The 12,001-nt window shown below is 45.5% G+C and overlaps 1 protein-coding gene across 1 annotated transcript in view; it reads left to right on the top strand.

Moving 5' to 3' along the window:
• Positions 1-9,750: 9,750 nt before the first annotated feature.
• The window catches only part of erbin (erbb2 interacting protein), a 76,484-nt gene continuing 74,233 nt past the window's right edge, over positions 9,751-12,001 (top strand). Inside the window, exon 1 of the mRNA XM_080528449.1 lies at positions 9,751-9,801. The gene's annotated coding sequence lies outside the window, so the exon portion shown is untranslated. The remainder of the gene's footprint in view (positions 9,802-12,001) is intronic.

Below are 12,001 nucleotides of genomic sequence, written 5' to 3' on the forward strand. Positions count from 1 at the left end.
CGAAATCAAATGTTCCCATAGCAATTAGAGAGCTTATTTCTATGGCTGTTCTTTTTATTTATTTTTTTAACCTTTATTTTACCAGGCGAGACAATTAAGAACAAACTTAATTGCAATAATTGGATTGCAAAGTTGCTCGCTCGGTTATGTGTGTATCAGTGACCCGTGCACATGTTTTGTTTTTGTTTTTTTATAACGTCTGATAATGATGCATTTTCGATTATGGAATGCACGTCTCTGCAAATTGGAAAACACCTGCGCAGCTGGATCTGAAACTGAACTACCAACCCTAATCTATTCTAAACATTTCTAATTTTACGTCTCAACAAAGTGTATCGGTGTGTATCTGTATCGTTCCCCATTGACAACTCACTGTTTTCATTGGTTCCATCAACATGCCTATCATTGCAACGCAGTCTACTGTTGCGCTGATGTCTATGGGTGCGTTCGTAAATTTGCTCTAAGAGCGCCGGAGCGCACACTGGGTTCAACGTCATAAAGGGACAACGGAGTTTGATTGGAGAAGAGGCACTCCATGAGTGCTGATCAGATTTCCAGAGCGTATTTACGAACGCACACTGACACTGACTGGGCCGACGACTGAACAGCAGCATTCAGCGGTGGATCTGTCGATCGTGGCCAACTCTTGCGCTGCTGCTGGTGTTTCGTCGTGATTCTGCGGCTTAAATGTAGCCTCTGATTATAACTCTAACAAGCTATGTTTATCATGTCGCTGTGACGAAGAGAACGAGGGACTATTGATAACAAACCGTTTGGGTGCGGCGACCTACGGAGGAAAAGGGTTCTGCTTGGCGGCGGTGGACATTTTTTTTTTTTGCCTTTTGTATTTCCTTGCCTGTGTTGTGGACATTTTGGATTCTTTCTTACATGTTCGTTTTTATAATTTTTAGCCACGTATCTTTTTAAAGCAAAGTATTTTATGTCACCCGTGTAGTTGAGTGAGTGCTTATCGGTTCATGTTCTTGTATGTGAACACTGGGCACTATTTTGCTGCAAGAAGCAAGTAACGATAAACAACTTTATCGGGTCTGGGCGAGAGAATGCGTTTACTGGTTAGCTAGCCTGCTAGCCTGGGAGGCTCTCCAGCCAGAAGACTGCACTTCTGAATGCATCTGAATGATTGAAAAACTCGGCAATTGACGTCCATATTCAGTATACAACTTGGATGTTGAATAATACCCAGCCCATGCAGTAAATGAGAAACGAATTGGACAACATATTAAGGTAAGTAGCTGGCTAGGGCTCTGATGTTCTCTGTCTGTGGTGTCTGAGGAAGGGTCGGACTAGTCACTGGGGCCAACACTTGGGATAGGTAATGTTATCTCACGGTTTGTTAATGTAGTCTCCATAAATGATTGGGTATAAAGATGATCATGTAGGCGCATCATTTCGTTCGCATGTGGTTGATATGCAGCTCAGTATAGCTGTGTGTTTAAATCTAAATTAGCAATTAGACGGACCCCGACTGTTCACAGGTGACATTTTCTCTACGAAGAGGGGGTCAATCTAATTGCTGGAGTGAAGCGTCTCATTTCGAGTGGCTGTTTACGTTGTTTAACACTCACAAACGAAAGTGTCCCATTCATGGAATTATTATGAATTATTTTATTTACAATTGGGAGCCTCTGGTCAGTATATTGTTGACATGCCTGAAATGACAGACATTGTATTTACCGTGAGATGTTCCATGACACGTTTTCGTACCTGGCCCTGGAATTATAACTCTAATGAGCTTGTCTCTGTACTAGCTGCTGGTATCGGTATGAAAGCGAGTGAATGAAAATGATAATGACATGTCTACACAACTCTTTTGTTATCGAATGGTTGTGATGCGAGTACTTTACAAGTCAGATGGAGTGATACCGGAGTGCTAGACAAAAGTTATGTCACAACTTCACACCCACAAGTCTGGCTGGACAGATGTCCTCACCATTCTGACTGCACGACATGTCCATTCCCTTTCCCTTTTTAATGCGATTTGTTATAATGTATTCTTATCCTATATATATATCAGACTGGAGTTAATCTCTTTAACAGGGATTGGGCTAGTTGTGTTTGTGCTTATACTCTATCCAATGCCAAACTGATCGTAGGCTTATATATCATTGCAAGAGAACTCAAATATTTCTGCAGAAACAAAAAACATATTTTTAATGGGAAATTCGCCATCGTGATGCTGTGACATTCAGTTATAAATATTCTGGATGAGTCCAACATTAATCTGCACTCTGCAGCGTATGTGTGTTTTAGACATGACTGGTTGTGTTGCTTTTGTGGACAGTTGGGCCCATAGAATTAATAGGTGATGAATCTAGCAGGATCAGGTTGACTACAGGATTAGAGGCACTTGGTGAGCTCATCTTAACTGTGGATAATCTGCTTGCAGTAGCTTACTACTTGGTACCAAAACACACAGCTGCCCACTGCAGTGGAACAGTAACCTGAACCATGATGGCTTTACTTCTGAGGTGGAATGGCATTTACAACATTATCTGTTTGAATTTGTTGCCGACATTAATTGTGATTCGATCACAAGGGTTTTCTTGATCAAACCTCTTTGCTAATATGTTCATGTCTGTTTCTGTTGACTTGATAAGATAATCGTATGGCTACGATAATTACACAAATTGATTGTGTCCTCACTTTTGACGAGCCCTGTGCTTTGGTTAAGTCGATGTCACTGGAGGAAGACATGACACTTTCCACCCCTAACCTCTGAATGTGTTTACTTCCTGCTTTCAAGGTCTGTATGCTATTTGATAATGTGCATATCAGAGAGGAAAATACATGTTTCAACCTGCTTGTGTGTCAAGCAAAGAGAGAATGTTCCCAACGCAAGGCTGATTCCACAATTCTGTCTTTGTATGGAAAAGGGGCTCGCAAGGCGCCTATTAGGTTAGGCATACCTTATTTCAACTAGATACTAGTATGCATATTAGCTCCCTGTAGTTGATTTTAGGATGTAAGCTGTACTGAATTGCAGTGTGTTGACCTAACCAGAGTCACAGGTTTGAGAGAGGCCTACCTGATGTTTCACAGCAGTTAAACTCCATTGCCTCTCTGTCCCGCTGTATAAAAGGATTATGAGGGGAGATTCCAAGTGAAATACACTTGACTTGAATCCAGCAAAACTTTACAACTACAACAAACAGTTCTCTTGTGGAAGACAGGCTATTATTTTTGCCAGACTTTTACATTTCGGATTTGATATTGTCTTGCTTGATATGCTAGTTATTGTTGACCTCATTTCTCAAGCAATAGTAGAAATACAGGCAGGTCCTTACAAGGCATTGTTATGTAATTTGCAATATTGTTTTGAAACATGGTCTACCCCACAGTTGTTCTCTCTCTCTCTCTCTCTCTCTCTCTCTCTCTCTCTCTCTCTCTCTCTCTCTCTCTCTCTCACACACTGACTCTATCATGATGGTTAGATTCACCACTGCCTTCACATAGCCAGCAGCTGACATGCACGAGATGCACTCAAGTTAAAATCACCATGGTCAAACCTTACATTAGTGCTTTATGCCATTTTCCATGTATCCTCTCCTCTGCTTTACAATGGTCTGTCCATTCCTCCCTTTGGAAAGGAAATATTTAGACTGATACATTACACCAGAGCCATGCGTTTGGAGTGAGTGTGTAAGTGCTATGGAATGTTTCCATTAAGATGGTTCTTTTTTCCAAAGTCCTGGTGAATATTCACTGCCTCTGCAGCCCAAGTTACATGTTTGTTTGACTACGGGTCAGCAGCAGATCTGTTGGTCAAAGATTCACACAAGATATTGGCCTAGCAGTCTCTTTCTTAGACTAGTGCTTATGCCTAGTTGTTCTGCTGGGAAACAATAGAATGATGTGTGAATTATAGAAGGCTGGTGGCCTTTCTATCAGTGCAAGACTCTCTCTCTCTGTGTCCTTAGGGTGACTTTCATTAGCATGGTCTTGACCTCACATGTGTGGAAATAAGATTGTGAATATTAAAAAAGCCTTGCTTTATATATTACCCATTTAGTGGCTGCCAACGACGGCAGCTTTAGAGCTTCGGTTGGGTTTCACTGGAGTCCTTGAGAAGATATGCACAAGCTCTCTTTCTTTAATCTGAATCACTTTAGAATTCATACTGAAACCCCATTCATCATCTATGGGAGTGGGGGGGGGGGGCGGCCTTTTGGACTGCTAATGTATCAGCGCCCTCCCACTTTAGCACAGCGAAGTGACTGTTTTTCTGTGGCTTTTATCCATTTCTGTCAGTCCCTTTGACAGCGTCAGTCCACTGTGCTCTCCCTATCCATCTGCCCCTCATTCTACGCATCTAAAGCTCAAGACTGACATTTATCCAACGGGAAAACATCAGGAGGCCCGGGAGAATGCTTTTATCTGTTATTTTACTGGAGCGTGGCTTTGTCGATAAATCCTCTTCATATAAGGGTGAACACTGGCTGCATCCTTCACCCCGGGTGAGAGTGGTTCCCGGAGGATTGCAGTGTGTGTGCAGCAGGCTTTTATCCCAGCCTCAGCAGCTTGTAGCACCGATACACCTGATTCAGCGAATCGAGATCCTGATTGATTGGAGGAATCAGGTGTTGTAGGTCAAGGCTAGCGTGGTAAAATAAAATGCCTTCACACACGGTGGCCCCCCCATAGGACCCAGTGTGAAGAACGCATGATGCATTACGGGTGTTACGCACTCGTAAAGTAAACAACAACCATGACGTTTTTCACCCTAAAGCCTAGGTCGATACACACACACACACACACACACACACACACATACAGTGCTTCTTGTGCCAGAGAGAATGGCAGTTGGCCAGTTTCAGTTGACGTCTGGCTCTGTGAATGGAAACCTCTCAGCAGCTCCCCCCCTGTAGGAGGGTGTCTCATAACCCGGGGAGCCATTTACTGGAGTTTGTGGAATGCTATTTCTCGTCGCTGCGGCCTCGTTGGAATCGTGGGGAGCCTGTAGGAGGGAAAGGGCGATGAACATTTTTGAAAAGCTTTTCCTCGCGAGAGGCTCTCTTCTCTTGCCGAGTCAGCACAAAATGGAAAACAGTGGATCAGAGAAGGAGAGATCCACGTTTCCCTCGAGGTTTCGGGCACACGACGGCCTCCATCACTGTTCAGGTCAGCCAGCAACACCGGTTCACACGCTGGCCGTAACACTGCCGAAGTGACTACGTGTCGGATAAGCCCCTACCGAGTAGCGCAGTAAATGGATTTAAGGGCGTTCCCTGTTGATGAACGACACGTTTCATTGTAGCCCGTTTTGGCATCGGCGCATTCCGGCTTTACCCATACGTGTCTTTACACAACATGTTCGGAGTGATACAGGGACAACAGGAGAGCACGGTGTTTGATCTGTTTTGTATACAGAGACGAGCCTAAGGCAGCGACAGACCTGTGTTTGCGTTCCGAGAGGAGGCCTGACAGGCCTTGGTAACCGGATGAGAAAGCCGTTGTTGAAAGTAGGCCAGAATAGCCTACTTCACTGGGCTATGTCAGGGCGAAAGCTATACCACGACGTAGACCTCACCGATTTGAAAGTGTAACCGACATGTCGGCAGGCCTCAATATTTAGATGGGAGAGCCATGTGCATTTCAAGTGGCCAAGTTGAAAGGGAAGTGGAGGGAAAAAGGCACGATTCCAGCTCGTGGCCAAGCTTCCAGCTGCCTGGCTTGGATCCTCTCAAGCCTGTGCAGCTTTTTTTCCCTAATCTGTTCATGATCTAAATTGGGCTGTGTGCAAGGATGTTTCATGATGCTTTTTTTTTTTTCTCCCACCACTGCGCATCCCCGCTGGTGTCAGCTCACCATGCCTATGGCTGAGAGTCTGTTTGATGTCCGGGCCTAGGCCTACGATTGTTTTTGAAGAGCTTGTTTCCTTTCGGGCGGACGATGCAGCCAATGTGCCGAAAGTGGCCGTTTTGACATCAGCCATGTGTGACGTCGTTTTCACACCATTGAGTTGACTTTGCATGACGTGTAGGCCTAATTGCAGAGATGTTCGGTTTTGCACAGAACTTGACGACGTGCTTGTCGGTCCAATGCAACTCACATCTGTGCACTGTGTACTTCAGCCTCTCTCTAATGACGCGCCTGCTTCTGTGACCCACTTAAGACAACATCTGTCTCTCTCTCTCTCTCTCTCTCTCTCTCTCTCTCTCTCTCTCTCTCTCTACTGGATGACTGTCAGGCCTACATTCACAAAGGCAAATCCTTATTTATTTCCAATTGAGTGCCTTCACCGAGTGAAACAAATCAAGGAGCATATTTACGCACAGACAGACCACACATTACATGTAGCTATAGGCGCACACATTACATGTAGCTATAGGCGCGCACATTACATGTTGAGGGGTATACAGACACGCTTGAGCACATCACCCAGTGTTAATTTATTTTATGTACAGTAGGTGCCAGTTAGGTGGATTTTGTTTAAAATATCATGTAAACCAGCACTTGTGCTGTGTGGTCAGTAGGGATGCTCCGATCTGGATTTTTGGGGCCGATACCGATCACCGATATTTTTCCTCAAGATCAACCGATACCGATACCGATTTTTAAAAAAAGACATAACTGTAGGCCTACTGACTGGATAGCCTACATATTTTTTGCTTTTTAGACAAAAGTTTTGATCCATTAGGCACCAAGCAAACGCAGACCCATTTTTATGGCATAGTAAAAGTCTGGCCTATCACCCAGTTAGGGCCTGAAGCCCAAGTCAGTGATATGGCTGTATAAAAGACATCATAAACGTGGCCTTCATGGTTTACATACTGTTACATCCTCCTATGTTTTCTGTTCAGTTATCTGTCTTCCCCAGGAATTTTTTTTTAAAAAAAAATCGGTTTTTGCGATCGGCCATTTTTGCCGATCACCGATCGAGTCATTTGGAGGGAAATCGGCCGATTTAAATCGGTGGCCGATAAATCGGAGCATCCCTAGTGGTCAGGGGTTCCGGGGTAGGCCGTATGTCATATGATATAACAGGTAGTACAGTCAAGTAGTGTTGCACGATATACCGGTACCAACGATATACCACCGTGCCAAAATGTCACGGTGCCTACTATACCATAAGCTTTATACAACGGTACTACCGTGGAATACTATACTACCGTGTTGAACACGGTACCAGCGGGGCAATGTGTTACCTCTATTACCAAATTCACTGGTTCTGCTAATGAGGACAAGACTGGCTCGCGACACTGTCATGAGAGAAACACTTTCGGCTGCGTTCGTCAATTCGCTCCGAGAGCGCCGGAGCGCACACTGGGTGCAACGTCACAGAGCGACCGATTCGTTTGATTGGACGAGAGGCGTTCCGCGAGTGCGGGTCAGATTTCCAGAGCGAATTGACGAACGCAGCCTTTTTCGCGACTACCCATCGCGTTAGCTTTGTCGGCTAACAGGTTAGCAACCTCAAACGTTGTTCCTATGGTTCCTGCGAGCTCAGTGGGCATTAACTAGAAAATTAAAACCACTGAGTTTTCTTAAGTTGAGTTAAGTCTTGAGCTACAGTTTGGAAGTAGCCCTCTATTTTTTTGATATGCCAGTGTTTGCTTTTACTTTTCAAGTTCGTGAAAAAGACCCCACAGACGGACAGACATACAGACACAGACAGACACACACACACAGACACACACACACACACACACACACACACACACACACACCTACTTTGCTATACTCTTGCAAAAGGCCAGTTGGTCTGTTTGATGTTTCAAACTACTTATTAATAAACATGTTATTCACAAAAATATCGGTTTCAGTACTTTTACTTACCTGTAGAGTTACAGTGTAATGCATTAAATGCATGTTATTCATGCACCACTCATTAAGTTATTGTAACTTGTATAAATACATTGCATGTTCATAAAAATAAAAAGTGTTACAAAAGTGCCGCGGTATCGCGATACTACTCAGTATCGTGATACTTGGGCTGGTATAGTATCGCAGGGTAAAATATTGGTATCGTGACAACACTACAGTCAAGTCCTCACTAGCCTCCCCCTCTGACTGTCTGACCCCCCACCCCCCCTCTCTGGTGCTGCAGCCTGGGCTCGGCCTCCCGTCTGAGGACGGCGTGTCTGGACGCAGCTCAGACAGACCGCCTCACTGGGCCGCTCGGCTCTCACTTCACAGCGCAGGCCCGGCCCCGCGGTAAACCCTTCATACACCAGAGTGAGATAATAAAAAGGCCTCCGGAAGGAAGTGGAGCAGAAATGAGTAAAGTGACAATGATGCAGCTCCAATAGTCTGCTGCTCAGCGGACTGGGAGTGCATGAGAAGAAGTAAAAAACCCTCTCTCTTTTTCTCTCTCTCTCTCACCCACACACACACACACACACACACACATGCGCGCACGCGCCCTCTGTGTTGACTGTGGCTCCATTGTGTTCATTGCGCCCATGCACAGTCAGGGGGGACGAGTCCAGCTCTGATTGGGTTTGTCTCAGATCAGCTGGCCGGGCCACAATACTAGTGTGTTGTGGTCTGGTCTAAGAGTCATGTTTGTTCTAGTGAGCCTCTGGCTATGTGTTGTGTCTATAGCTATAGCCACAGTAGTAGGAAAAGGTTAAACTGGTTTGGCTGGATGGTTGTCAAGTAAGACATTTAAATGAGATGGTGCTCCACTTTAGGTGGCCTCCTAACAGAAATGATATGCATAGCTCCATTCTACGCCCTTCTGGCCTTAGTCATGATAATTCTGCTGTTGTCATCCATCTGGCATCTCCCAAATGTCTCATTCAACAATAATCTATTCATAAACAAGTCACACAAGACAAGAGGACAGTGATGAACTATTTCAATTGCTATTTCACTCTGATGAATTAAAGATATCGTGCCATTTAGTCATGTTTTTTTTGTTTTTCATGTCACAGGCGAAGTGTAAACAGAGCAAGTGTTGCACAAATGTGACAGCAGCTGGTGAAACCGGGAACAAGTCGGCAGCCAATCAAATGTTCTGACTTTTATTCTGAAAAATGTAAATAAATGTTAACGTTGTTGAAAATCAATGACACACTTGCTAGTCGGAAAAATCTGAACAATTTGATTGGTTGGCGACTTGTTCCCGGTTTCACCAGCTACCGTCACAAAAGGTATTGTTGCCCAAGATGTAACCTCGTTGAGACTGGGGTTTCCTAGTTCTTAACACCTGGGGAAATCCTTTGCAGGAAGTAGCTCACAAATAAAATAAATGATGCCCCGCCACACGTCAAACCAATCAAATACCTTGCTTTGGTGGAGCTCCAAAACCCCCACAATTCAGTTTTCTTCAATGTTGCCACCTAGTAGCATAGGCGACATCTCTCTCACTACGCACATAACAACAGCAACAACAAGCAACCATTCTATGGGAATGTGGGTGGGAGGCTTCTTGGAATGTTAACATCTGATGAAATTGCGAGCACAATGTGTTTGAGGTATGGCTACGCGAAGATACCCAAGTTGGGGTGCTTGTTTGAACTTGGACTAGGCCTAATTGTTGAAATACCTGGGTCTTATTGGGGAGAGATTACAGGGGAGAAAACGGTTTGAGCTCAGTTGTGAGGAGTGTAGCCTACACCAGAGACCACTATCTGTCACGGTGTTTGTTTAAGTAGATAACGACGGGTTTTCCTCAGATAATCCCCTCTAATACGATATGGGTAATGAGCCAATAACAGCCCATTTAAGTGTTAAGATTATGTGAGGATTGAACCTAATCTGTTGGTTCCCTTTTCTCCAGATAAGCACCTGGCTGCCACAAGCTGAGATCCAGAGACCCGGGACATAAATGACAAGGTAACGATCGTCATGTCTGGGACTCCACAGAGTCTATATATCTTTGCTCTGTTACTGGTCAACGCCAGCTAGCTCTAGCGTAAGGGATTAGCCAGTAAATCATGTGACGGCATGTTTTTATGTGGTTGTTTTTGCTATTCTAAGACGGCTCTCACAGCCGATAAATCTTTCCTCTTTGAGACAGCTTGTGATGGAAGCCTCTTGAAAGTGGATCAACAAAACCAGGCCTAGATAGAAGAACACTCGCGCCCTTTTTTTGAGAGGGAATGCAAACGCTGGTTTTAGTGACACAAAAAGAGCTGGCTTCCTCTCCTGTGTTTAGAGGGCGTATTACACTCCCTGAACACTTTGTTAGGAACACCTGTGCACCTGTCAATAGTCCAAGCTGGTAGAGGCAGGGTAATCGTGTGGGGAATGTTTTCTTGGCACACTTTGGGCCCGTTAATACCAATCAATCAACGCTCGAATGCCACAGCCTATTTGAGTATTGTGTGCATTCCTTCATGGCCACAATGAGCCCATTTTCGAATGGCTGCTTCCAGCATGATAATGCACCATGTCACAAAGCAAAAGTCGTCTCAAACTGGTTTCACGAGCATGACAATGAGTTCAGTGTTGTTCAGTGGCCTTCCCAGTCACCGGATCTGAATCCAGTAGAACACCTTTGGGATGTGGTAGAATGGGAGATTCACAGCTTGAAAGTGCCCCTGAAAAATCTGCAGGGATTGCGTGACGCAATCATGTCATCAGGGACCAGAATCTCAAAGGAATGTTTCCAACGTCTTGTGGAATCACTGCCAGGAAGAATTGAGACTTTTTTGAGAGCAAAGAGAGGCCCCTACCCAGTATTAGAATTGTGTTCCTAATAAAATGCTCTGTGAGTGTATATCTTCAGGCCATCCAGGAGAACTGGGTGGGGTGCTCGTGTTCACTCTTGTTTTGGTTTTTATGTTTTGCGTAACCACCAGCCCTTCACCTCCGGGAATATCTGTGTCCTTCGTTATACCGACTAGAATAGATTATGGATCTAGAAAATGACTGAGAGGAAGAGACACACTTGGATGCAGATCTAGGCCTACATGGAGTCTGGGGGTTATTCATCTGCGTACATGCCACGGCCAGGACATCCGTGTTAGAAGGAGAGCCATGCACAAGAAGCTTTTTCAATGTCGCCCTGGTTGTGCTAGAAGCCTAGCATTGTGTGATGTTTAAAAGCTTCATAGCCACTCGCTAATGTAGGCTAGATAGATCTGATCCTATCCTCCACTTTTTGTCAACATGAGATCGCCCTGTAATTGGCCTTTAGAGGGGGTATGGAATGTGGGGGGGGGGGGGTGATTTCCTATGTCACAAAATCAATGTCTCCAGGGACTGAAAGTGACAAGAAGGCATCTCTTTGGTCCCCAGTAGATTACCACCACCACCATGACAATGTATTGATCCGCCATGTATTGATCGCTGCCAAGCCGACATGACTGGAATCAAGCTCCGATGGTCAGCAGCAGGGGTGATTTGGGTTTAATAGCAAACGAGTCGGGGGGGTGGGGGGGGGGGGTGTGATCGCCGGCCCATAGGCTGCTCTGTCCGCGGCGGCGCTCGCCGTACGCTCCACATGCTTCCGTGTGGAAACGTTAACGACAGACCAGCTTTCTGTTTTCTCTCACTCCAACCGTTGATTTTATGCGATGGTCTGCTCACGCTGCTGTCGCTCAGTGACTTTTTACCGAAACACGGCAGAGAGACGAGTGAGTAACCTTTTAGACTTGTGAGTGTAATGTGTACGTGAGGTACGTTGCGATGCACACGCGACCCATCTGATCATTTTCACCTACAGAACTGTTTGGTGAACTGAACCAAAGCAGTGGTTCCCCATAGAGCTCTCTGTATGAGAGAGATGGGGCCCAGGTGGCTGATGGGAGTTCATGAGAGCTGAGGACAGAAAGACGGAGGGGCAGCGAGGCGTGGAGAGTGCTCACTGGCCTGTGTGTCTGCATGAGCATGACCACACACACAGACCTCTCTCTCTACCACAGAGAGCTTCTGAAGGGAACGGCCTGGCTGGCTCACCCCCCTCCTCCCCCCGCCGCCCCCCCTGCCCAGTGCTGCATGTGTCCTTCAGGGCTTATGCTCTCATCACGCTAAAAGCTACACTTTTACAAGGTTTCTGCTGGTCTCACACGGTCACCAACAGTAGAGCTGG

This window comes from Nansenia antarctica, assembly GCF_963989245.1.
Source record: "Nansenia antarctica genome assembly, chromosome: 4".
Lineage (NCBI taxonomy): Eukaryota > Metazoa > Chordata > Actinopteri > Argentiniformes > Microstomatidae > Nansenia > Nansenia antarctica.